The sequence below is a fragment of the Crocodylus siamensis genome, chromosome 9 (genome assembly GCF_052110815.1).
Source record: "Crocodylus siamensis isolate JL-2025a chromosome 9, ASM5211081v1, whole genome shotgun sequence".
Lineage (NCBI taxonomy): Eukaryota > Metazoa > Chordata > Crocodylia > Crocodylidae > Crocodylus > Crocodylus siamensis.
Window position 1 is genome coordinate 48,257,943 of NC_143403.1, and position 25,163 is coordinate 48,283,105.

The 25,163-nt window shown below is 44.4% G+C and overlaps 1 protein-coding gene across 4 annotated transcripts in view; it reads right to left on the reverse strand.

Moving 5' to 3' along the window:
- Nucleotides 1–25,163, reverse strand: part of OSBP2 (oxysterol binding protein 2) — a 341,188-nt gene that overhangs the window by 233,831 nt on the left and 82,194 nt on the right. Inside the window, exon 1 of one of the 4 annotated variants that reach the window (XM_090061930.1) lies at nucleotides 1,965–2,046. The exons of the other annotated variants lie outside the window; for them this stretch is intronic. The gene's annotated coding sequence lies outside the window, so the exon portion shown is untranslated. Of the gene's footprint in view, nucleotides 1–1,964; nucleotides 2,047–25,163 lie in introns of those variants that run through there. 4 annotated transcript variants of the gene reach the window in all.

Here is a 25,163-nt window from a genome sequence, read left to right on the forward strand (position 1 = left end):
AAGGAACAATACCCAAAACACCAAGAACACCCTGTAACTTGCAGTAGTAGTTGGTTAATACCTGATCAGAAGGTCCTAAGGAAAAGACTGTTCCCCATGCTATAGAACAGGGATGTCAAACTCATCTCCTGCCCCAGGGCCAGATCCAGACCATGGGGCTTCTTGCAAATCAGATCCAGCCCAGAGCCTGCAGATCAGGTCCAGCTCCAGTGGCAGTAAGATCATCTCCATCTCTTGCTCAATGCACGCAGCAACAGTGCCAACTTCACCTCCTTCCACATACCATGTGCTATACGCCAGAGATGGAGCTGCTGCCACCAACATCTTTCATGCCAGAGCAGTTTCTCCAGCTCTATCACAGAGTACATGGCAGGAACAGCTCCAGGTTCAGCATGAGGCATGGGGCATGCAGCAGCAGGACAAGCAGCTAAGGAGCTGGGGCCACAGAAGGGGCAAAAGGCAAAGAAGCCAGAGGGTGACCACAGCTGTGTCAGTTGTCACTTGCCCTCCTGTCACCTTGTTCACTAGGGCCCAAAGGCTCCAGATTCTGTGGCAGGCCACATCCCACTACAATACCCCCCAACTTCTGGTGGCCCACTAGTAGCTCGGTGAAGCAGATGCAGTAGCTCCATGGTCTAGATCTGGCCTGCAGGCCATATGTTTGACATTTCTGCTATAGAGAAGACAAAACTTAACCAATGCTATCTTAAAGTGAATCAGTTTCTTTGCCCTACTACTTTTCTGGGAAGGCCATTGCAAAATTTCACTCTGAGTTAAAATACTTTATCCTTTTCCAACATCAGAACTAAAGAAAAACATTTTTTTTTGTTTCTGTTAAGAATTTGTGTAATTGCTTCACTGCTATTATTTCATTGTAGTTCCCCCATGCTTTGGAGCAGGAATTTGAATTTATGAAGATAACTCCACTATCAGGGTCTCTTTTGTTGCATTCATGAAAACATGCTTGAATGTGCTCAAGGTATAAGTCTCTGAGTCAAAACCATTAAAGCTGTGGTAACTCCACTCCAAATGCACTACTATTACAGTCTGTACTGTCCTACAATAGCATATCGAACTGTTATAAATTATTAGGAAAAGATTAAAAATAATTTCACAAATACGCTGTACGTTGTACAATTTAGAGTAAAAACCTAAGTTATTATTTTGCGCAAACATTTTTATGGCAGAATTCGGAACTGCACCTACCAACATATTGTGCACAGAAAGATTCCAGTGAGGCACAGGACCGAACTGATAATGTATTTTCATCTATGCTGCACTGTTCAATCATAAGAACCATGCAGGTTAATTCTCAGGCCAGACCCCAGCATCTTGGCAGGTGTGGGTTGGGCAAGAAGGCTGAGCCATGGTGATAGAGGAGAAACACCTGGTGGAGAACTGTGACACCAAGTCCCTGGAGTCGCATGTTCCCATGACAAGACTCCATCGGTCCAGACAGTTTCCGGGAACAAAAAAAATGCAGGATCAGGCTCTCACGCCCCCCAGAGAAGGGAACACACAGCTCTGAGTTGCAGCAGGCTGCAAAGATCCATGGGGAGTCATGGAGAAAAGCCTCAGGGAATCGCACACCTAAGGCATGCAGGTGCAGACAGAGACAAACTTGGGGATCTGGGCAGTACTGACAGGACTGGAGGCAGAGAGACTGCATGGAGCAGCGATGCGTGTTAAGAGCCAGGAGCCATGGTATTTTCTCCTGTCTTTAGAAAGGTGCAGGATGTAGGGGAGGACAAGCCCTGTGAAACCACCCTTTGATGTGAAGGTATCCCACTGTCCTCCATATATTATTCATCCTCTCTTTTTCTATATTACAAGAAGTCATAGCAGGCAAGACTGGAAACCCTTGTACTGGGAAGGAAAGACAATCAAATTGCACACTCTCACACACTTTTACACATCTAACTGCAGTTACATAGAGCCACATACCTGCAATTTCTGACACTTACCTTCAATTTATCTTCTATGTAGCTAAGTTTGCCCTGTGTTCCCCTTCTGAGCAGGCTCAGAAGGCTTGACTGGCTGCATAGCTCCAGGTAGAGGAGAATTACTCAGGCTCCTGTGCAATAAGAAGTAAGTTTTGACACTTTAGTTGCAGAAAAACTACAACTATCAGGTCAGGGAGAAAAAGGGTAAAGCTGAGGGGGCAGCTAGGAGAGGAAAATATGTGGAGCCTAATGGCTAGAAAATTATATTTAGAGGTTTGCTTTTAGGAACTGGCTGGTAGGTAAAATAGAAACTGTATTAAAACAATGGTCCAGGGAAACAGCAAAGGTTAACTGGTTTCTAAAAGCCTGTTTGTGACAAAGTTTCCTTCAAGCCTCTCTGTGTCTGGAACCAGCAGACAAACAGGCTGGGAAACTGAAGACATCTACCACACTTCCCTGATAACCCATATCATGAGATAAAGTAGGTAGGTCACAGTGACCACCAGCTGCAGAGCCCCCAGGATTTTTGGTTTTGGTGGAAGGACCAAATTATGAGGCCAGGGCATGCCCAAATTAAGACACCAGTTAATGACCGAATTAAGATGCATGCATGTAATGGATTTGGAAAACAAAGGAAAATGCTGACAGAACAGAACATGGATAGTATGACGACCACAGAGAAATTAATCAATGGTACCCAAAATAAAGAGTCATCAGAGGAAGGAAAGAATACAAAAGAAGGGATTTCAAAGCAGCAAAGAGTCCCCTGAGAGGGGGACCCGAGGCCACCATGGACAGAGGGCAGACCACCAACCTGTCTCACCCACCCCACTGAGCAGGGTGGGCCTCAGTCCTCGACCACCAAGCTGCTGACATTCAAGAAAGAACCACAGGGTGAAGCTTCAATACTGGCCAGACGTACCTTCCCTCTGTGAACCCTAGGACTGGTAGATGTAGAAGATGTGGGGGTATTTAATTTGCCTTGCCTGCATTACTCTTCTCTGCTATCACTGTGTATCAATAACATTTGCCTATTATCAAATGGAAGAAGTCATGGTCAATCTGAGGGTTTCTGTCCACCCAGAAAAAGGTAACTAAGTTAAATCCAGTGCTAACAGGGCCAAGAAGAAAATAAGTTAAAAGGACAACTGACAGAGTTGTTGGTGAGCTCCTAAACCCAGCTCATGGTTGGGTGTGTCACTGTATTTCTCTATACAGGATAAACTAGGTCCAGAGATGGGTTTAATCTGAATTACAATGACTAGCATGCAAGTGAAAACAGACCCATTTAGGACAGTTTCAAGTGAGTTGAGATGAACAGGCTGGTGACCACACCAATACTAATCAGACAGTCCCCAAATATAGGTAATGAACATACCTCACAACTCAGACCTTGCTGAATTGGCTGTGGGATAGTTGTCTCAGAGGAATGGACAGCAACACAGAAAAGTTTCAAATTTGAAATGTATAAAACCACAAGATAAGATAAAAAGGCATGGGTGCAGAGTCTGAAATTTGCCTTGACTATAGGATAAATGATGTGGCATATCTGAGGCTACATCACCTGGTGGTGAATATAACCATATATTCTGTACTATATGTAGCTACTGTTGGTCATTTTTCCCAGCTGCTAATATCCCAATAAATTAATGAATAGTTAGAAGGAATTTACTTTGGCTTGTCCTGTATTTATCCAGAAAAAAATAGTCTAAGCCCCTTAGAATTATCCTGGGTGAAAATGAGTGTGATGGATATTGCCCTGAAAGGGGGAAGGTCCTATTTTCTAAATTAGGCCCCTGATCCAAACAAGATAGAAAATATCCCAGTGCTGCTTATCTAGTGAATAATAAATGCACACTGGGGCAGAAGCCACGTGTCTGAGTTACTTAGTTCTAATCTACTAGCTAGTTTTCAGGTCTTTGCTCACTAATTCATCCAGAGAGAGTCTCTGGAGGCTGTTGCTTGCGTGTTCCAAAAGGGTGCCAGAGGAAGAAAGTAAGCTCCCTCTCCCCTCAGGAATTTATCCAGCCCACTCACCTGGTGACCAAGTTAAAACCAAAGAGCAAGCAGGTGAAAGAGGGTGGTGTAACTGAACTGACCCAAGCAGAGACGGACAGAAGGGGATTTCTTTACAGCCTGCTGCCCTGGGAAGCTGTGCACACTGGCTGGGGCTGGGCCCAGGGTGGTGCTGTCGGTGGGTACAGAGCAGGTGTGGACCAGAGTGCAGCACAGGCTGCAAAGCTCAGCCCCATGTGGAGCAGTGCAGGGGCAGCTACAGGCTAGAGCAGAGGTGGGCAATTATTTTGGACAGAGGGCCGCTTACTGAGTTTTGGAAAGCCATCGAGGGCCACATGACAGGCAGCCAAGGGCAGATAAATATTAATTTTCTAAAAATTTTAGGGGCCCTGTGGGCCAGACAGAATGGCCTGGAGGGCTGTATTTTGCCCACCCCTGGGCAAGATACAGTCAACTGGTAGGCTGGATCAGGCCCAAAGGTGAATTTTGCCCACTCCTGCCCAACTAGGTCTCCCTACACATCAGAGGATGTACAAAGCTGACCTTGTCCAGTTTATGGGTTCCTGAAAATCCAAGAAAGGACACTCTGCATGATTATCATGCCAGTGAACCCATTTTTAGGATTTAGGAGCCATAAGGTTTTATATTTTCCCTTGACTCAGAACCACCCACCCAGCCTAGATAAAACAGTACCACTCACCTGCCCATGGTCATGTTATGCTCCATGAAGGAATAAAGTGCATGGGGTTAGAACTGTACTACTAGAGAGAGACAGAGTGTGATGGTTTTTGTCAGAATGGAAGCAGGTGCTGCTTTTTGGTGTGCTTAGTGGAGACACATTTGTATTTCTATACATTGTATGTGATATCTACACTCAGCACTTGACATGCAGCCCGCTTGGAAGCAAAACATGACTGCTACCTTAAAGGAGACAGTAACGCTACAAAACACATTAACACGGGAAGGAAAAAATACCTTCATCAAATGAAAGCTCTGTACAGAATTTTAGTTAACAGAATAGACTTGATAAAATCCACCCATGTGCAGAAGAACAGTACAAGGCATGTACCTTTCAAAACCTATTTAAGTCTTACAACAGTACCACTTCTGAAGACAAACAGAGGAACTCTGTTTTACAAGGACAGAAAATGCTTTCATAAACAGCAGTGAGAAATGTTAACAATACAGGAAAACAAAGTTTCGTAGAAAAGGTAAAAAGGGAGTCAAAATCCCTCTTCAGTCCTTTAAGTCTCCCTCTACCCTGTAATAGGTTGGAAGATAACAGTTCTGGAGTATATTCACTACAGCAATAACTGGAAATCATCCAGGGATTGTTCGAGTATTTATCAGCCAGCCATCCTAATTAACAAGATTCCTGTTGCAAATTCACAGCACAGCTTCACTCCAGAATCAATGATCAAGAGCTGATATAACATTACTAAGTCCTCCTGAGAAAATCAATGTAGTCAGGATATTTTAATAAACTCAGGGGTCCTAGTTTTCCAGGCACAATATAAGGTATAGGTATGTGCTTCAGCATTTTTATCTTTTTTCCTCCTATAATTTTATATAATTGATATATTTAACTTGGTAAATGTGGCGTACACGTTGTTGTGGTGCACTGGTAGATTTCTCATCTGCCCCACAGGACGCCAGGGTTTGATTCTCAGACATGTATACAACTACAGCAGGCTTGTCCAACATGCAGCCCGCCAAGCCATTTTATCTGGCCCGAGGCGCCTGCTCTGTGCTCCATGGCAGCAGGCAGGGCCGGTCCGCTGGCCCCAGCCGGCAGCAAAGGGAGGGGAGCTGCTTACCCCCCGCGGGGCTAGACTCAGTGAGCTGGGTCCTGCCGCCGTTGCCCCGAGGGCTGCGTGGAGCGGAGCTGCCCCAGCCGCACCTGATTAGACCAGCTGGGGACAGTGCGTGCAACTTCTTCTCTGGCTCCCCCCCTTGCCCCCGGCACATGGCCAGGGGAACTGCAGTATGGCCCGTGCCCTGCCCTGCCCTCATGCGTGGTGGGCAGAGGCACGAGGTTAGTTCCCACGCGGAGCTGGGGGTACCTCAGGGCCAGGCTGGGGCTGCAGGGTGCGCAGCTGCCAGAGCCAGGCTGGGCGGGAGGCAGGAGGAGCCCGGCCCAGAGGCACTCTACATCCAGCCACCTCCTTGGCAGTTCAGCTCCTGATAATGTAGCCTGCACAGCTGAGGATGGGTGGGCAGGATGCCAGTCGCTGGTGGGGAAGATGCGTGTCTGGGACCACCCATATTCCTGCCCCCACCTCCCCGCCCTGACACGAGCCTGTGCCCGTGCCCTGCACTGCCGAAGTGACCCCACAGGGGAGGCCAAGCAGCGGCCGCTGGCGCAGCCGGCCCGTGCCTGCCTCCTCACCCGCCCGCTTCAAGCCAGCCCCACTGCCCTGCCCCACAGCAAGACGCTGCGGCAATCTGGGCCCGGCCGCCCACACAAGGCCCCAAGGGGGCCGCTCCTCGTGCTGCTGCTGATGGGCGGAGCCCAGACGGGTCTGCACCAGCCAGCAGAAGCCACAGCGAAGCCATGTGCCGCTCGAGACGAGACGAGCCTGCACCAGTCGGTCCCGAGCAGCACATGGCTCCGCTGCCGCTTCTGCTGGCTGGCGCAGACCTGGGCAGCCTCCTCCCGTCCCCAGCAGCATATGGGAAGCCAGCTTCAGCTGCATGCTGCTTTTCCTGGCTGGTGCCAAACAGGTTCTGCCCAGGCGGGTCCTGCAGCACCATGTCAACCCCGGCATGGCACCGGCAGGCTGGGTGGGCCCCAGGTTAACCCCTGCCTGGCCCCGTGGCTTCTCCAGCACCAAGCCAACACAGATGTAGCCAAGCAGCTCCTGCAGCACCATGTCAACCTGGGCATGCATACCATGTCAACCAGCACCATGTCAACACCTGCAACTTCACTGGTGTCAAAGGTCACGTGACATCACTTCCTGATGTGATACCACTTCCTGTGACATCTTTGAATATGGCTCGCTGGCCCACTGGGTGCTTTTCCCCCTAAAACACAACGACTTCAGCATATTCAGTGATTAACAGAAATGTGTACAATACATTAAGCATTATAGTATCTGTATTCATTTACCTTTTAAAATTAAAGAGTTGGAAAGTTATGTTCTGAAGGATTCATGTAGGCTTAATCACTAAAATCTTTACGTTATTTACAAAAAATACAATTGTATGTGCATTATTCAGGGCTGCAGATAGCGTGTTTGCACAAGAGTGCAAATGACAGTATAGAAATTAAATGTTGATCTTCCGTGATAACATCCACTATGTAAATACTGAAGTTGAAAATGACAAGATCCATAATCACTTGGATCCTGGATTCAATCTTGGATGGAAGCTAATGCACAGATTTTTAACTATCATGCTTTTCATAAAAGGCTCCTTTCTGTCAGACTCAAAACATGTCTCACTGGTGTTTATTTGTATACATTTATTAACAGCCACCTTCAGACATTACTTCTTATCTATTTTTATATCTTGGATGATTATAATGCAAATAGCATAGGGACCAATTTTCTCCAAGGTGCAAAAGAACTATGCAATTTCTGCTAAAACATGGAACACACAAGTGATGGTGAGCAGCTGTTCAACCCATAGCTACGCTCGAAGGGAAAAGTAGTCCAAAGGAATCCCCCATCTTGCTCCCTAAACCTAAATTGGGCACAGCAACAGACTTAGTACTCCCTGGATTGGTCCCTACTACCTGTAGAGATGTAGCACACCTTTGTATGGAGTATGGAGAAGGTAGGGCCATGCCTCTCCCTTATCCAATGTTTCTATACCCAGGAAGTCAGAGGAAAGTAGTATGAAATCTTTTGACCCATGAGGTTACCAAATGTTCAGAGTCTTATGGTTTCTTTTCCTAAGATAAAGTGATGTTGGAGTCAGATTTTTTTATTTTTGATACAGATTTCTTTACTTACCTTACTTACAATGTCCTGATTCCTTGAAGACAACAGACAATGCAGTTCCTTTGCCCACAATTCAAACTGCCCTCTAGCCAGCACTTTACTAAAAAGTTATTTTAGCTTTCCTCAGGATACTGCCACAAGTACCTCTCTAACAGTGTGTTGGGTTGTTTGCTGTCTGCCCTATTGGTTTCTGTTGAGTTTCTGTCATTCCTCTGCATGCACAGAAAGAAGTGACAATTTTTGACCAATCTGGTCACAGAAAGCAGTCTAGAACCATGACCAAACACAAGCACACAGCTGCAGACCGCTTCAAAAATGGCCAGTCAGGTGAAAATCTGACCCCTCGTTGCATGAAGGGTCAGAGGAAGACGTTTCAAAACAGAGCCTCTTCTGTAACTTCTGTCTGCACTGCCTGTCAGCCTGTAGCTATTTTCAGAATGGGAGGAGGGAAAGGGAGCAGAAGGAGTTGGGTCTGGGGGGTTTTCACTTACGCTGGAGGCTGGGATGGATGTGTTGATGCCCCTGCCCCAAGGTAGGGGGCTCCAACTCACCCATCACACCCTCCAGTGCTGGCTGGGAAACCCCTAGAACAAGACCCCTTTGCTCCCTTTCCCCGCTCCCGTTCTGAAAACAGTGACAGGCTGGCAGACTGTGCAGCCAGAAGTTACAGAAGACATTACAAAAATCCACATGTGGAGCTGTGGAAGTCTTACACAACTGAAAAAGGAGTCTCCCAGAACCTGTTGCTAATGGATTTAGATTCAGAATGGGATAAAGCTACATGAGCATGTCCTTTGTACCCACAGCTCAGTGATGAGTGCACACACTTGGGATGCTAGATGTCCTCTGTTCTAGGTCTCCTTCACCCAATGGAAGTTTGAACTAGTGCCTCTTTCACTTTCTAGTGCAGCACTCAACTACTCCATTAGAGGTAAGGCATCAACTCACTGCCTATGCCAGTACTCCCTATGAAACCAAGCCCCCTAGTCCTTGGAAAAAATGGGTGGAGGACAGTGCAGAGGGAAGTTTCGGCATCACTGGAACCCATGGTCCTAACTAGAATGAAGGGTCCCACCCATTCAGGCCTGTACCCACCTCACTGAGTCATATACCCACTAAGCCACATACCCACTAGTCTCCTACTGCTGGCTCCATGCATCTCCCATAGATCTCACTCCAACGGCTGTCCAGAAGATTAGCTTCAAAGAAGTACCAGAGCAGTGCTTCAATAATGTGGTGGTTAGAATGTGTGTTGGAAAATCAGAGTAATCTAGGTTCATACGCCTTCTGGATAAGGGTGGGGCCCAGGACTTCCAACTTCTCAGTACTGTAGCCACCCACCTATTTGGGGGGAAGAGATAGGAATGTGCTTTCTCACTTTGTTTGCACAGGCCTATGAGAACAGCAACAGACTGCCCCTGGACATGTAAATATAGAAAGTGTCCTGTGGACAACCAAAAACATCCTCTTAGATGACCAGGAAGAAACAGAATGACACCCTAATAGTTAGATCATGAGCCTTTCCAGACAAGCAATGCAGAATTGCTCCCCACAGCACACTTTCTAGTTTTTAACCAAGTCTAGCTGTATTCATCTCAGGTGGCAGGCTTCAGATCTCATTCCACAAGCTAGTGGGTCAAATATGAGGAAATGGTTGAGATACTCAGGAGAGAGACTATGGCAATGAGATCAAGACTGGCCTTTACTGAATGTTCACGCATCATTTGTTGCTATAGAATTTAGAGCCTGCCAGACTGGATTGCACTAATGACCCATTTAGTCTGGTATCCTGTCAGCACCAGGATGAACAGCTGGGAGATATCCGACTTCCTTCTGAATGTGTACTAATTAAAATACAGTTTACTTTGGATTAGTGCCCACTGTCCTACATTTGTCAAGATGCTTTACGGTAATCAGAATAAAGCAAGGGTGTCATTGAGTTAAAGTCTGAAAAACTCATACAGCAGATAAAAATGGACATAGCAACATATAAAGCTGAAAAGTTAGAGTGAAGTTGATATTAAAATCCGGGAAAGATTAATGTAACTACTTACAGAAAGGAGGGGGCATGGTGGAGGCAAAGATGAGCAAAAGATTGGTTAAACTGGCAAAATGAATTTAAAGTGATGGAGTAAGGAAGTAGCTGCAGGAATCAGAACACAACAGAAAAAGCAACCTAATCAGATACAGTCACAACACAGAGAAACATTCAATCCTATTCATCTTGAGAGCTAAATCCCATACAGATTCAAAGGGTGGAATTCTGTTTCCTTGTGTGTGCCTATGTCACAGCTGTGAATGTGACTTGTTATGAACTTACCCACAGCTTGCAATTCTGTTGCTATTACCCTTGTAGTATTAACACTTATGCATGTATGTGTATGTTCAGTAGGCTATGCAGGAGCTAGGCAAGTATGTAGTTAGGTTCACACACAGGATCATAGAATGACAGAATATTAGGGATGGAAGGGACCTAAGGAGATCATCTAATCCAGCATTTCCTAACCAGTGTGCCATGGCATTTGGGGCTAGAGCCACGTCCCCACGCCTGCTGCTGCTACGGACATAGACAAACAGACAGACGGCATGGCTCCAGCCAGGCAGGGGGTGTGGCTCCAGCCCAAAATACAGTCTGGCTGGCCGCGCATCAACCTTCCCCTCCCCCCGGGCAGTGTCCAGCTGAACGCATGCCACCACCCCCCAACCCTGCTGTGCACCCGGTGTGCCGCAGTGCTTTTTTACTTAGGTAAGTGTGCCATGGGGCGAAAAAGGTTGGGAAATGCTGATCTAGTCCAACCCCCTGCTCAAGGTAGGACCATCCCCAACTAGATCATCCTAGACAAAGCCTGGTCTAGCTGGGTCTTAAAAACCTCCAAGGATGGAGATTCTACCACCTCTCAGGGTAACCTGTTCCAGCACTTTACTACCCTTCTAATGAGAATATATTACGATACAGTCTTTAAATACATAAGAGATAAATGAGACTGGATCTGGACACATGTTCTTACTCGAGCACAGAGTTTTAAACAGGGATAGGTTTTTTTTTGGTTAAAAAAAAAGAAAGCATGAAAAGGTTAAATATAGTGTAGGCCTTGGCACAAACAGGGCTGTGAAGTACAACTGCCTCTTCTTCTGCACACTTGACAGAGAACAGGTCCCAACATGGGATCCTTGGCCTTGTGTCCACTGGTCCTTGGCAGATCATCCATACTCTATCAGTACATCACCAGCTAACTTCAAGAAAGCCTATTATCTCCTCAGGTAAAGGATATAAAATAACTAGTGCAAGTTGGAGAATTTTTACCCCCCAGAGCATCTCAGGGAGCTCTGTGAAGGAGCAGAGCACACAACTGCAACCTCTGTTATGCCTTTCTAGGAGTAAGATATATGTACTCCATTCTCACGTACTCATCCAGTTTTGCTGACTGGTCACTAACTCTCCTATAGTCCCAACAGTAAAATCTTTTCCTGATGACACCAGATGTGTTCCTCTCCCCTCTACTCCTTGTGGTCAAGGAATGAAAGGACTACATCGGTGCCTAGCTTCTGGGAGTGCAGGAGTTCTTGCCAGTTCCATAAATACACTCATCCTCATGAGTGCAGTGTGCAATGGCAGTGCATGCATTTGCAATGGGAGAGCATACATACTTGATGTAGCAGCTAATTTTGCCCACAGAGGGCACAGACTCTGATGTCAGGGTTTAATACAAGAAGCTAAGAGACAACATTGCCATTAACATGCGACAGTAATGGAGGGAAGGGGCCATTATGTACTTCAGATATAAAAAGAAGCAATCTGTAATCAAGGTAATTACACTGATATGCAATTCCTTTTTTTTTTTTTTTTAAAACACTGGTAACCAGAACTACACGTAGTGTTCTCAATGGGCTCTTACCAGTGCTTTGCAAAATGGTATTAGTACCTCCCTGTCTCTGCTCAACATAATCTGCCAAATACATACTAATTTAATGCTAATGTGTATTTTTTACTGCCATGTCACAATGCCAGCAGCTCATGGTCACCCTATGATCAAAAGTACACCTAGGCCCCTCCCTGCCTTGGATGTCTCAGTCTAGTGCCACCGTTCTGTAACTGAAGTCCTTGTTTTGAGACATTATGTGCTTAACTTCGCATCTTGTTAAATTTTATTCCATTTCTCATGATCCATTCTACAAGATTATCTACATCTTCCTGTACAATAACCCAATCCTATTTTGCACTGCCAGTATCTTTCAGCTTAGTGTAATCCACAATTTTCATAACTACACTTCAAACACCAGAAGCAGAGGGCGCTGATTAAAATGTTAAACACAATAAGCCCTAGGACTAATCCTTGAGAAATATCACCTCCATTCAAGTAACTCCCCCTTCAACATAACCTAGTGTAGTCTTCTTTTGACCTCTATCCACTGCAGAACTGTAGTAACACTGAGCCCCATCTTCCCAAGTATGGCCAGTAATTTCCCAGGAGGCATAGCATCTGAAGTTTAGCTTAGATCTAAATAAATTAAGTCCACCAATATCCAAGAAACCCAGTATCTTGCCATAGGACATATTTATTAAAGAAAAATAGCAATAGCAATTTCAACAAAAGCGCTTCACCAAGAGACCAGAGGCAAGGTGTAGGTGCTGAGAGTATCACCTTCCTGCTATGGCAGAAAGAGCCAGATTCTCTGCTTTCACTTCCTCTGGGTCTTACACCTCATGCAGCACAATGGTAAAGAAGCTTAATAGCTTCTTTCTAAATGATAATCCCAAAGTAGCATATAAAGGGATTGTGAATCACGTGCCTGCACCAGAATCAGGGAAGCTCAGGTCCCGCAAAGATACAGGTATGGTCTAAGCTATAATAGCCTGGGAGCTTGTAATTGGTAACAAAACAGAAAAATAATAGATAACCAGGGATATTGGCAACGTGTAGAGGGTGCACGTGTACCCCTGAGCCTGGTGGTACACCAACTGAGTAGTTGGAAAAAAGTCCTTAGCAAGCTTTTGGGCACAGTGGGGTGGCTGTGCCCAAAACTTTGCTAAGAACTTTTTTCCAACTACTCAGTTGGTCTAATAAAAAATACCACATCTACTCAAAGAATCTTGCCTGTCTTAGAAGTAGATGCACTAGCTTTGACAGCAAGGAATCCTATACATCTACTAAGTCATAAGGCTTAGAACCTGTAACAAATAAAATCTGAATGGGGACTCTCAGACAAGTAGCTAGGAGTGAAAGTTTTTAAACTGTCCAAAAAGGCTTAAGCACTATGCTGAATGAAAATTACATTGGCCGCATTATGTCTTCAATTGATCTTTATTTCATCTTGCATGAATACTTATTTGGTAATTTTTTTTTTTATCAGCCCAGAGCTAAAATTCTATGCGATGCCTCCCATGCCAAACCCCATCAAGGCCAACATGAAGGCAAAGAGCGGCACTATGTGTTGGAGGTAAATTAAGCTAGACTTGTCAGACCTACAAGAGAAGCAGATTCCATAGTTAAACACCACTGTTCGAAACTAGGAACCTACTGAACTCAACAGGCACATTAACTTCATTCTAAATAAGCAGACTTTAAGCTAGTTTAGTGGGAGATATCCCAGTGAAGTAGCTATCAGGATTATGCGAAGCAGGTTCCTCACTGTAACCAAAGGAGGTGCTCACAACAAAATCAATCTTTGCAAGCTTTTGGGCACAGGCACCCTTCTTCAGACATAGGGAGAGTCTGCTGGTCTTTGTCAAGAGGAAAAAAACAGCCATGAAACACCTCCAAAACATGGCCAAAGTAGGGCAACTTTTTATACAGAAGAATCTCAGTTTTTCTGGACTTCTGAGGGGACACCTGAGACTACTGGATAATTAGAAGTTCCATTCATTGGGAGACCTAGATGATAAAAGGCAGAAAGAGCAGCAGCTTGAACCACCAACTTCCCCAAGATTTCCAACTTTTCAGAGCTGAAAGTATAGGAAGTGAAAAAAGAAGTCTTGTTATGCATCCAGGAGCAGATCCTTTCCTGGCCCATACCTTTTGTCTTTCATTCATATAAAGTCAGCATGACCTTGAGATCCACAGAAGTACAGAAACAGCACAAAGGAGCTGAAATAAAGTATACTTCTTTATTGAAAGGTAAGAATTTAAATTTTTCTGAATTTGGTATATTAAACTATATTTTAGCTGTATTAGTATATTTTCATAACCTATTTAATTCATAATTGAATTCCTACTAATCTGATGTTTTGTGACTGATATGCAAGCATTTCCACACTGCAAGTTATTCTGAGGAAAAAAATGTGATTTGCAAATACTATCAAATGAAACCTGCATTTCCAAATGCTACTAGAATGACCAAACATATCCTCATATGTACGAAGTGTCTGGCAAACATTAAAAAATCCTTCATGGGTGTAAGTGAGGAGGAGGTAGATCATTATGATGAAAGTGCAAGTCGCTCTTTCCAATGTTCTTGATCCAGAAATCCTCCTATTACTGCTGCTTCTATAACATCAGCATCACAGTGGGTTGCCCAATCAACATCCTCAAGTCACCAAATATTGCAACCAACTGTATACAAAAGACTCGCAATAACTTCATTTGCAGACAAGATGACACCTGAAGATCAGGAAAAAAATTGACCAAGCTCTTGCAAAAGCAATATATTCTTCTGGGACGCCATTGTCAATAACTGAAAATACACACTGGCAGGAAGCTTTTAAATTACAAACACCATCATACCGGTTGCCCAGCAGACATTCTTTGAGCAAGCCTCTTTTACAGTCAGAAAAGGAATGTGTAATGCAATCTGTGAAAGGAAAAATCAACAAAGCACCATGTCTTTAGTACTTACAGATGAATGGAGAAATGTGCAGGGAGAAGGAATCATAAACTTGGTGATAACATCTCAACTATTTTTTTTTTTTACAAAAGCATTGAAACAGGAGAGAATAGGTAAACTGCAGAGTATATCGGTAGTAAAATATGTGAAGTCCCACGAAGATTGGGAGTGGTAAAGTATTTGCTTTGCTGACTGACAATGCAAGTAACATGAAAGCAGCATGGGAGATCATAAGGGATAAATATCTACATATTACTGCAATAAGATGTGCATCCCATGGGCTAAACTTGCTGCTTAATGACATCATGAAGTTGGACACCCTGCAAAAGATCTATGGAAAAGCAAAAGAAGTTATAAAATATGTAAAAGCTACTCATATTGTAGCTGCAGTCTTTAAGAAAAAGCAGGAAGAAAAGAATTCAGAGAATAAAATAGCGACACTTAAACTCTGTAGTAAAACTAGATGGGGTGGAGGGGTGATTTCATTTGAAAGTTTACTAAAAAACAAAGAAGCTCTTCAAGAAACAGTAATCACTGAGGATCTTAAGGTACCCAGAAGTGTAAGGAACATTGTACTTGATGAGGATGTCTTCTGGGTTCAGCTGCAGAACTCCCTGAAGATTCTAAAGTCATTTCCTTCAGCAATCACTGCATCTGAACCAGACAAAACAAGCAATACACATAGGACTTGATGTTGGAAAAGTACTTTCAAATGTTGCAGAATACAGAACATCTTCAGGTATTTGGTCTAGGGATGCAGTCTGGGACTCTGCCAAGCATAGCCCTCCTGCAGCATGATGACCTTTGCATGATGCAACCCTTGACTCCTCTTGCTTCTCACCTGCTTCAAATTCCTCCAGCTTCTGCAGCAAGTGAAAGAAACTGGACTGTTTGGAAATACTCGCACCAAATCAAGAAATAAACTAATATGGGAAAGAGTAGAGAAGGTTGTCTCAATCTGGGCAAATTTCAGAAGTCCATGAAGATGATAAAAATGAAGGATGAGAAGAAGCAGAAGCAGCAGAAACTGCTGATATTGACAGCTCAGAAAATGACACTGATTAGACAAAGATTCATGTAGCAAAATTTGTATTCAATAAGTCTTGGGTTTTTCTCCCTTTTTTCCCCTCAGCTCTTTTTCTAAAAATGAGTGCTTTCTGTATCTGCTTGACACTGTGAAGGAGACACATCCAGGATACATAATAACTTTCTTTGCTTTACTATAATGTTGATGGTTTCTTCTATTTTTAACTTTGATGTTTGCCTGCTTCTCATAAACTGGCAAAAACTAAGAGATGCTAGGTTCCATAGAGTTCAGCAGCTTGTAGCTCCATTCGTAACAACAATTAAAAACATTTAAAAGTAAATTCAATTAGTAAATTTGTAATTATTGTCTGAATAAACTATACTTTTACATTTAATAAATATACCAAACATGATAATTTTATGAGCAAACCAAGTTATACATAATATATTCCTTGTTCTTAAAGTAGCAAAGTGAAATTAGATCTAAAAAGGGTGCTAAGAAAATAAGTATTGCATATATTTAAATTTCTCCCCAAATTCCTATTTTTTATTCCACAAACCCCCTCCCCCCCAAAAAAAACCAAAAAAAACACTTTTTTTTTCCAAAGCTTCAAAATTTCTGGAAATTTTACATCTGTAGGTCAAAGTAAAGTCAGTATGACTCTTCCAGCTGTAAAATCAGGCTGTAAAGGATCCATGCTACAGACCTCTTGGCAAAAGGTCTGGCCACGTTTGGCCTGCAACCCTCTCTTCTTTTGCCCAGCATCGACAACTTTGGCTTCTAGTGCACAGAAATGGGCCCATTCCATGCTGTGAGTGAGCACCTTTCCTTTGGGCTCATGTGGCACTCAGAAATTCTGTCCATTAACAATTTACCAACATCCTAAGGACACTGCATACAACTCAGAAGGTTTTGTCAGCAGTTTCTTAGCAAGTCAGTAATATAAATGTGCTGTGAATACTGATACTAAGAAGCTACTGAGAAGCTTTGAGTGTTAGCTCCAAGGTTCCTTTAGTTGTTTAGAAAGTAGACTATCCTGATGGATTGGAGAGTTCTAACTGAATTTCTCTATTCAAATATATTTCTTATAAGGCATCATTAAAAGTATTCTTACCATGTCAATAAATAGGCATGAATATATACTCCCAACTTGGAGGCTTCCAATTTCAAACCTTCTAAATAACAAAGGTCTCTGTTATGCAGAAATTCATAGTTAAACAACAAAATCCCCATTGAAGGGCAGGTGGAATAAATATTAAGAGTCAAAATCCTGTGCAGCAGTGGAGGGAATTAACCAGAAGAGGTCAGCCTTATCCCATCTTTCACTCTTGGTTTAGGCATAAAATAGACTGAGGAAATTACCACTAAAATCTCTTTCGGATCCCCTGAACACTACCGTCCATGGAATCTAAGTTCTCGATTTCCTTAATGTCCAGTACTCTATAACAAGGATTGTCCGCTCCTAATCACGAAAAACAGTAAAACTAACATAAGTCATTTTAAATATTTTCTTTTTAAAAAGCAAGTGCAATGAAGCAGTTTACTTCCTTGCAAAATCTTAAACATCTCTGGACTCGGATACCACTTGATGACTGTAGCATTGGATGGACTCCTTAACGGACACAATTCACCCTGCAATATCTCCTTCTCATATTCATCACTTCCCTGGGCAGTCTTAACTTCCCACCTTTCTCATTTTCGTCCTCTCATGGTGGAGGTCAAGAGCCCTTTCCCCAGTAAGGTCAGCTGCCCATTTCTCAGCTCAAGGAATAGTCTATAGCCAGAACTAAAGCCAATCTAACTAAAATTGAGATTTACATCAATTTAGCTGGAAAAATGCAGGTCTCTTTGCAGACCCACTTAAAGCTGAGTATACCTAGCAGAGAAACAGGCTGCCAACTAAATGGGTCTTGCAGTAAAAACTTTCTAGGAGAAAGTTCCCTAAAAGGGGCCTTCAGCTGGGAAAGTGCTGCCTACAGTCTATTCCTGCATGGAATTCTGTGCCCAAGGACTGACTCTTGGAGCCAGTAGGAGTCAATTATCTTAAAACAGTGAACTTACTCAGTATTTTTAGCTTATGGGGGGGACTAAAACTGGGAGATCCAGCACCCTCTAACCAGAATCAGAATTCCTGCCCTCCAGCCCGTTCAATCAATGCAGTTCTCTTCACTTTTAGTCTCCCAATTCCAGGGGAGGGTGCTTCAGGAGAGTGAAGGCGGAGCAGACAGGGAAATACTCATTAATGTCAACTCCATTCCCCTCCCAGCCTTGGGGAAAAAGCAAAGCTGTAATCCCCAGGGAGAAAAGCGGCTGCAGAAGCTACAAAGTTACAGTGGCAGTCTGCTCTTCACCCAGCTGGTTTTAAATAACTAGAATGATGGAGTTTATGTCATTTCCCTGAGGAAGTGGTTCCACAAGGTCACGCATCTCACAGCTAAGCCATTTTCCCAGTTTTCTGATCACGTTTGCCTCAGCTTCATTCCAGCTCATTTTCCTACCAGCATACTTTTGTCCAAATCTAAACAAATTTCCTTCCTTTTTGGCAATCACTTGCAGACAGTCTTCTAATACTCTGTTTAGTTATTATTTTACCAAACCAAAAATCCTTTAAATTTTTTCAGTATTTTAATATTATAAAACCTTAGTCTGTTTGTCTGTCCATAATGCTTTATTCGTACTCTGATGAGTTGTCTGAAACAACAAGAGCATTTTGGTAGGAAGAGTTGTGAAGGGGTGTGGAGTTGTTCGTAGGGGGTGGGTTGGTGCATGTATGTGGGCCCCCAGGCCACATGCTCCCTCCCCCCTGCCATGGCATATAGCCTTTGCTACTGGTAGCAGCAGCAGGAGGCAGCAGGCCCTGGGGTCACTTCTGGCCCATGGCAGACAGAGCCCCCCAGCAGCACATGGCTCCTGCTAACCCTGGGAGATGCACGTGGTGGCATGGAGCAGACCCAGCCTATTTTGCTGCCATGCACCTTTGACTCAGACCAGGCTGGCTCTGTGCCAGCACATGGGGCTCCTGGCACTGCAGGTGGGAGCCGCATGTCATTGGGCCAACCCCAGCCAAGTCTGTGCCTCCACATAGGGCTTCCAGCACTCCAGCAGGGAGCTGCACATGGAGGCACAGAGCCCACCCAGCCCAATGGCATGCAGACCAGGAGCCACAGGAAGTCTAGCGCTGTTGGGCCAGGTAGGTTCCATGCCGCCACATGCAGCTCCCTGATGGTACTGGAAGCCCCACATGGAGGCATGGAGCTGGCCCAGCCCAGCCCAGCCCAATGGCACGCAGTCCTTGCCTGCAGTGCCAGGAGCCCCGCATGCTGGCGTGGAGTAGCCCGGTCCGGCTCAAAGGTGTGCACCAGTGGGCTGAATGAGCTCTGTGCCACCATATGTAGCTCCCAGGATTCAGCCAGAGCCACACACTGCTGTGGGGTCTGCCTGCCATGGGCCAGGAGCACCCCCAGGGCCCCACCTGCTATTGTTGCTGCCACCAGTGGCAGGGGCTGTGCACCATAGCAGGGGGACCCACACCTACCCACACACTCATCCACTCCCCACAGGCAGGAGCTCTCCTCCCCACTCACCAGCTGCACACTAGCACACTCAATGCCTCCACATGGGACTCCCAGCTGGCATGACAGGAGTCCCACAGAGATGGAAACACAGAGCCCACCCAGTTCAATGGTGCATGATCTCTGAAAGCCTGCCTCCTATTGGTTTTCAGAGAGGCAGCTACACGCCAGTGGTAATTATTTTTTTGAGGGGCCCTGTGAGCCAGACAGAGTGGCCTGGTGGACCAGATTCAACCCACAGACTATTTTGCCCACTCCTGATTTAAAGTATTCTTTAAATCCATTATTTCATATTACTCTTTAGGAAGGGACAGCAAAAGATGCCACTGAAAGCTCTCTCTCCAGAGTGTATTTCTAAGACCTGATCTGCACCCAAAACATTATATCATTTTAACTATGATAAACTTCAAGGCAATTTTTACCAATATAGTTAAAATGACAGAGGCCCAAGTACACATGTAGTTATATGCTTTGCAAAACACCCAAAATACCAGTATAACTGCATCCACATTGGGGGACTGTGAATTATAGCAATAAACTTTAAAATGAGCAAAACTTTCCTGTGTAGACAAGGCTTAAATGCCAGCAGTTTTTAAAAGTCTCCAAAACTCTCATGAATAACTGACTGGCTAAAAAGATAAACTGAGGAGTCTCTTTCCTGTCAGTGAACATATTGAATTAGATTCACATCAGGAATGCCAGAAAAAGCCATCTTACACTTATTTGGGGGTCATATGTGAAGTGAGATGGTGGTTTCAATATATTCTTAGCACACGTGTCCATATAACAAAAATTACTCAGGTAATTTTTGTTTTGGTTTCAGAGCAGAGGGGAGAGAATTGCAATGCCAATAATCCTGTTCTGAAAAGTGTTTCTCTGTCTCACCTGCCACAGTAACCTGTTCCCAGATGGTGACTAAAACCAGAATGGCTAAGCCTTGGGTTAGTGTAACAGAATGCCACCAGGAGACTTGGTAAATCCCAGCAACCACTTTCTCATCCTGTAAGTGAAGGTAGTACATTTGGACATGGCCTACATTCATTGTCTGAACACTGGGCTGGGATCTCCATACAAAAGTCTCACCTGTAGAGTCACTAGAATATTGAAACAACAACTTATCAACCAATCCTCCTGGGTGCTGACACATATGCAGCAAGCCTGCTCTGATGCGCTGTAATTACAGTGCATTGGTGCAGGCTCAATTAATCAAGTCTGCTGGAGCATGGTAATTACTGCACTCCAGCTGACTCCAGCATCATGTGCATCAGTGTCCCAGACAGCGTAATACTGTTTCCAACAGCCACCACATAACTAAACAGCAGCAGAGTGGTCCTTCTAACCTCACAGCTTAGAGCAGGGACCTTTTAATCAAATTACTTTTAACATCGAACTGTCTGTAATGCTATACCTAGTAACTATGACAGCAATGCCATGATCTGGTCCTGCTATAACCTTACCCTCCTTTAGCCAACAACCATAAGACAAGTGCCTCCTTCCTTCTTGAAGATTTTCTGGAGCTGTGATGATAACTGTATTCAAAATCCTGAAGGACACACAGATGTGAACGATTTTATATAAATGTATTATAAATGCTGATGATTTGTAGTGGTTCTTGATTTAGCTGCTGTCTCTCAACCCTGGTTGATGTTAATCACTTATAAGTCAATGCATATTGTGTTCAGTGTATGTCATAACATTTGTTATATTCGCACTTGATCAGTGGGGGCCAAGAACTGCATGTTGCAGGGGTGGCTTGTTAGGCAGGGCGAGCTCATCCATGGGCTTCATAGTCAGCAACAACGGGACCAACATGGTCAAGGCAGTCCGTGATGCCAACTTCGTTGGTATTCGTTGTGTGGCACACAAGTTCCACCTCATTCCACACAAGTTCCCCGTTTTCAGACAGGGCCCTGGTGCACCAGCTACCAGGGCCCGCACGGGGCCAGGCAGGACCCTCCAACCCTGCCCATGGCTGGGAACAGGGGGACGCAGGTGGGGAAACGCCCAGGCAGAGGACTGGGAGCTGGCTCTGCTGCTTGCTCCTAGGAAAGCTAACAGAGCCCATTCTTCTGGGCCAGCCCCAGCTGGGTCTCCCCAGGCCACTGCCTGTGCAGCCCTCTCCCCTGCAGGGCTCCCCAGTGCCCCAACCCAATCTTCACAACCCCTTCCCCCATAAAAATTAATTTTAAATACATGAATTAAATTTAAATCTGTAAATTATACAGTTTGCAGGTCCACAGTATAAAAAGGTTACAACACCCTACCACATACCCCTGCCAGCCTACACCCCATGCTCCTTCTGCCCCACTCTGGGGCCCACTGGCACTGGTCCTGGGACATCAGTGGAGGCCCTGTACTTCCACATGCCCGCTCACTTCCACTTCCCCCATCCCCACCTTCCCCACTTTCCTGCCCACCCGCCAGCCACTCTATACCCCATGGCTCCCATATGCACAATACCATACACACACATCCCCACAAAGCCCTAGACCCACGCACCCACAACTCCCCACAAACCCCACACCCACCCCATATCCCCCGACACCCATGCATACTCCACCCAATATACGAGTAAGACTGCATTTTAAGCTATTATGCAATCACTTCTACATATACAGCACAAACACACACAAATCAAGACAAAAATATATACATTTTTTAATTAAATTAAAATATATTATTATGGGTGTTTGATTTTTAGTACACAATTTGGTTTTTTCCCCTAAATGGGGAAAGCCCTCTTCCCCAAAGGAGTACTTCCAGGGGCAAGGGGAGGGACTTCTGGTGGCAAAGGTCAGAGGTTAAGGGGGCAGGACTTCCACTCCCAAGATGGTGACCAGGGGGCAGGACACCTGTCAAGGGGCGGGGCTACCCATGCAGCCCTTGACAGCTTGCCAAAACTCGATAAGGGGCTCTCTGCCCAAAATAATGCCTACCCCTGGGCTAGATCCAACTCCAGGACGGTAACTTTGACACCCCTGATCTAAACCAACTTTTCCTACAGCCAGTCACCCATGCCCTTGGAGCAGAAATGTGGTCAACAGTCACTTTCCTGGATGAAAGAACTGTCTATTGTTCTCTGAAATATCAAAAGCTATCAAAAAATAAACAAAGAATGAAGCTTGTGCTCCTACCTGTAGACAGGCACCTTTTCCAGAAAATATGCCCACCCAGCACCAGTGTTTTTAGAACATAAGTTACACTACCTTTCTCTTCAATTTCCACTCCACTTTCAATCACTGAGCAAATTGCTGAGGCTGGCAAGGACAGAAGTAGTGTCGGGGGCAGTCACAATAGGTGAGCTCATTCCATTCACATCAGCCACCAGGAAAGACTTCAGTCAAATGGAAAAAATAACAAACTTAATGAAAGATGAAACCAATCTCTCTTCCTTCCCAGTTACTATGTAGCACAGACAATACCATATTAATCATGCCCAGAGGAATCAGGCAATTAATCCCCTCACAGTGGTTCCCATACAATTATAGGCACAGCCAAGGGCTGACAGATGGGAGTGTTACATTTTCCTGGCTTCAGCATTTGTTTGAATGAAGTTTGGAAATAGAGTGAACCCACTACTGCTTTGCAGACCTGTCAAGATAGGTTTGTTCTGGTGTCTGCATTTTAAAATCCATTTATTGAGTGAGCAGTCAGTGAAACAGACTAGACTACCAAGGCTAGGGATAGATGTTGCATATAAACTGGTTAAGTGGTTGGGAACCAGTTCAAATCTGCAACAGAACAGAAGTTCAGCGCACATAAACCATTTTCAAAATGGCCAAAACCAGTGTAAGATAAACCTGGATGGATGTCATATCAGACTTAACTGATTTAGGTTAAATCAGCTTATTGAACTTCTGTCCCAGATTCAAGTTAACTCACAATCCCCCACTATCCCAGGATGCTTTGCACTTCCACAGCAACTCCCCCCCCCAACCCACCTCCTTGCAGGGTGGGGCAGGCTAGCCTTGGCCCAAGCTGTCTGCTCCAGCCAAGCAGGAGGGTGTGCTCTAGTACTCCCCAGCTTCTGGCCTGGGCCACTGCAGACATGTGGCTGCATTTCTGGAATCAAAAGTGTATGTCTGTTTACTTGCTTATCACTTCAATCTATGCAGCTCAGACTAACCTTTGAAGATTCAATCAATTCAGCCTCGGGTTTTTTGCCAGCCTGTACTTAGCCCAAATGGGTTAAATTCTGGCTTCACTCACTCTCTGAAACTGATCCTCTTTCTACTGGAGAGTCAAAGGAGGTAGAATGAAACCCTCTGTTTGACTCAAGAGCCCCATCCAACCTCCATGTCCACAAAAAAGACTTCCCTCTAAGTAAAGTGAAGAGATAAAATGCAATGATCACAAATCCCAATGAAATAAGACTGTTTTTATCATCATGTAAGTGATCTAAATAACATCAACATTTCATTTTCCTGTATTAAAAAAAAATGACAGAAAATAAATGGAAGCAACAAAAAAACACAAAGCTTTAGACAGAAGCAACATTTATTTTCAAATTGCTTAAAATCATGAAGTGGTAGAGTAAGTGAGTTTACTCAGAACATGCATTCATGATAGGAGTGAAGTGGTAGCACTGTTTCCCCAGGATACATGCTAGTAATTCCAGTCAATGAAATGAAAATCAGAACACACATACAAAATCATTTAACAGAAACAAAACAAAATGGACACAGAAGCCAAAAATGAAAAACAACAGAATAGCATTAAAAACGAGCCCTTTTCAAATGCACAAAGGCACAGACAGTAAGCAAATACAAGTATGGTTACATAGAAAATAATACAATAAGTTAGCAATAGTTTATAATTGTTTATCCAAAGAGCAGGTTAAGCCCCATACTAGGCGTGGAAATCTATTTCCCCTTGTGTGCACAGACAACAACTTCTGAGGTATATAAGTGCCAAAAATACCACTTATGTACCAGTAGTGATTCTATTACCCCTGCAATGAGATTGTGTAAGCTGGCACGCATAGACTGACCATGCAATATGTGTTGGACTGGCTGCGTATGCGTAAGTTGATATAAAAAAAGGCATGACCAGCAGGTATTAGATTCTGGTAGAGAAAGAAGAAATTTGCTATGTTTCAGCCCCAAGGGCTGCATGTTTTGGACACTCACTGTAGGCACTGTTTACCCACAAAGAATTTGAACTTGCAGCTTTCTGTCTTCTCAGCATAGTGCCCAAGCTGCCACACCACAGACTAGGCACCATCCTGGCTTTTCTTTAGCTTTCCTTCTGAAGCTGGTCCCCTGGTCAGCAGAGAGAACAAAATGTAGAGCTAGGAAGAAGAAATGAAGCTAGAGGGTTGTGTGGCTTTGAGAGTTGGCTGCTGTCCTAAAAAGGAGTACACCCTTGGTTCTAAGCTAAATCCTTGCTCTGAGTGGGGTGGAAGCTACTGCACTGCACATCATCCAGTTTAGCCTCTAGCCATTAAATGCTCCTTTTTGAAGCTGAGCCACTGTTGCACCAGAGAAGTGTTGGGAGAGGGGGACTTACGTATCCAAAATATAAAGTGAGGGCCAAAACCAAACAGGTAGATATCTACGAAACTTATTTAGACATAGAAAGGGAAACAGAATTCTATTCTAGATGTATATGCATTTTCAGCAAGGCTGTGTTATATAACTCTATTAGGCTACAAACACACATTGCATTAGTCCCAGAACAAACCATTTTATCTTGGGACAAAATGCAAACATTCAGATGTCCATGTCCACCGTCCCAGGATAAACCCTAAAAAAAAAATACATGGGATAAGAAGTATTAACAGTTTATCCCAAGACCTCACAAAGTGCCCCTGAACAGTTATCCCAAGATTGCATCG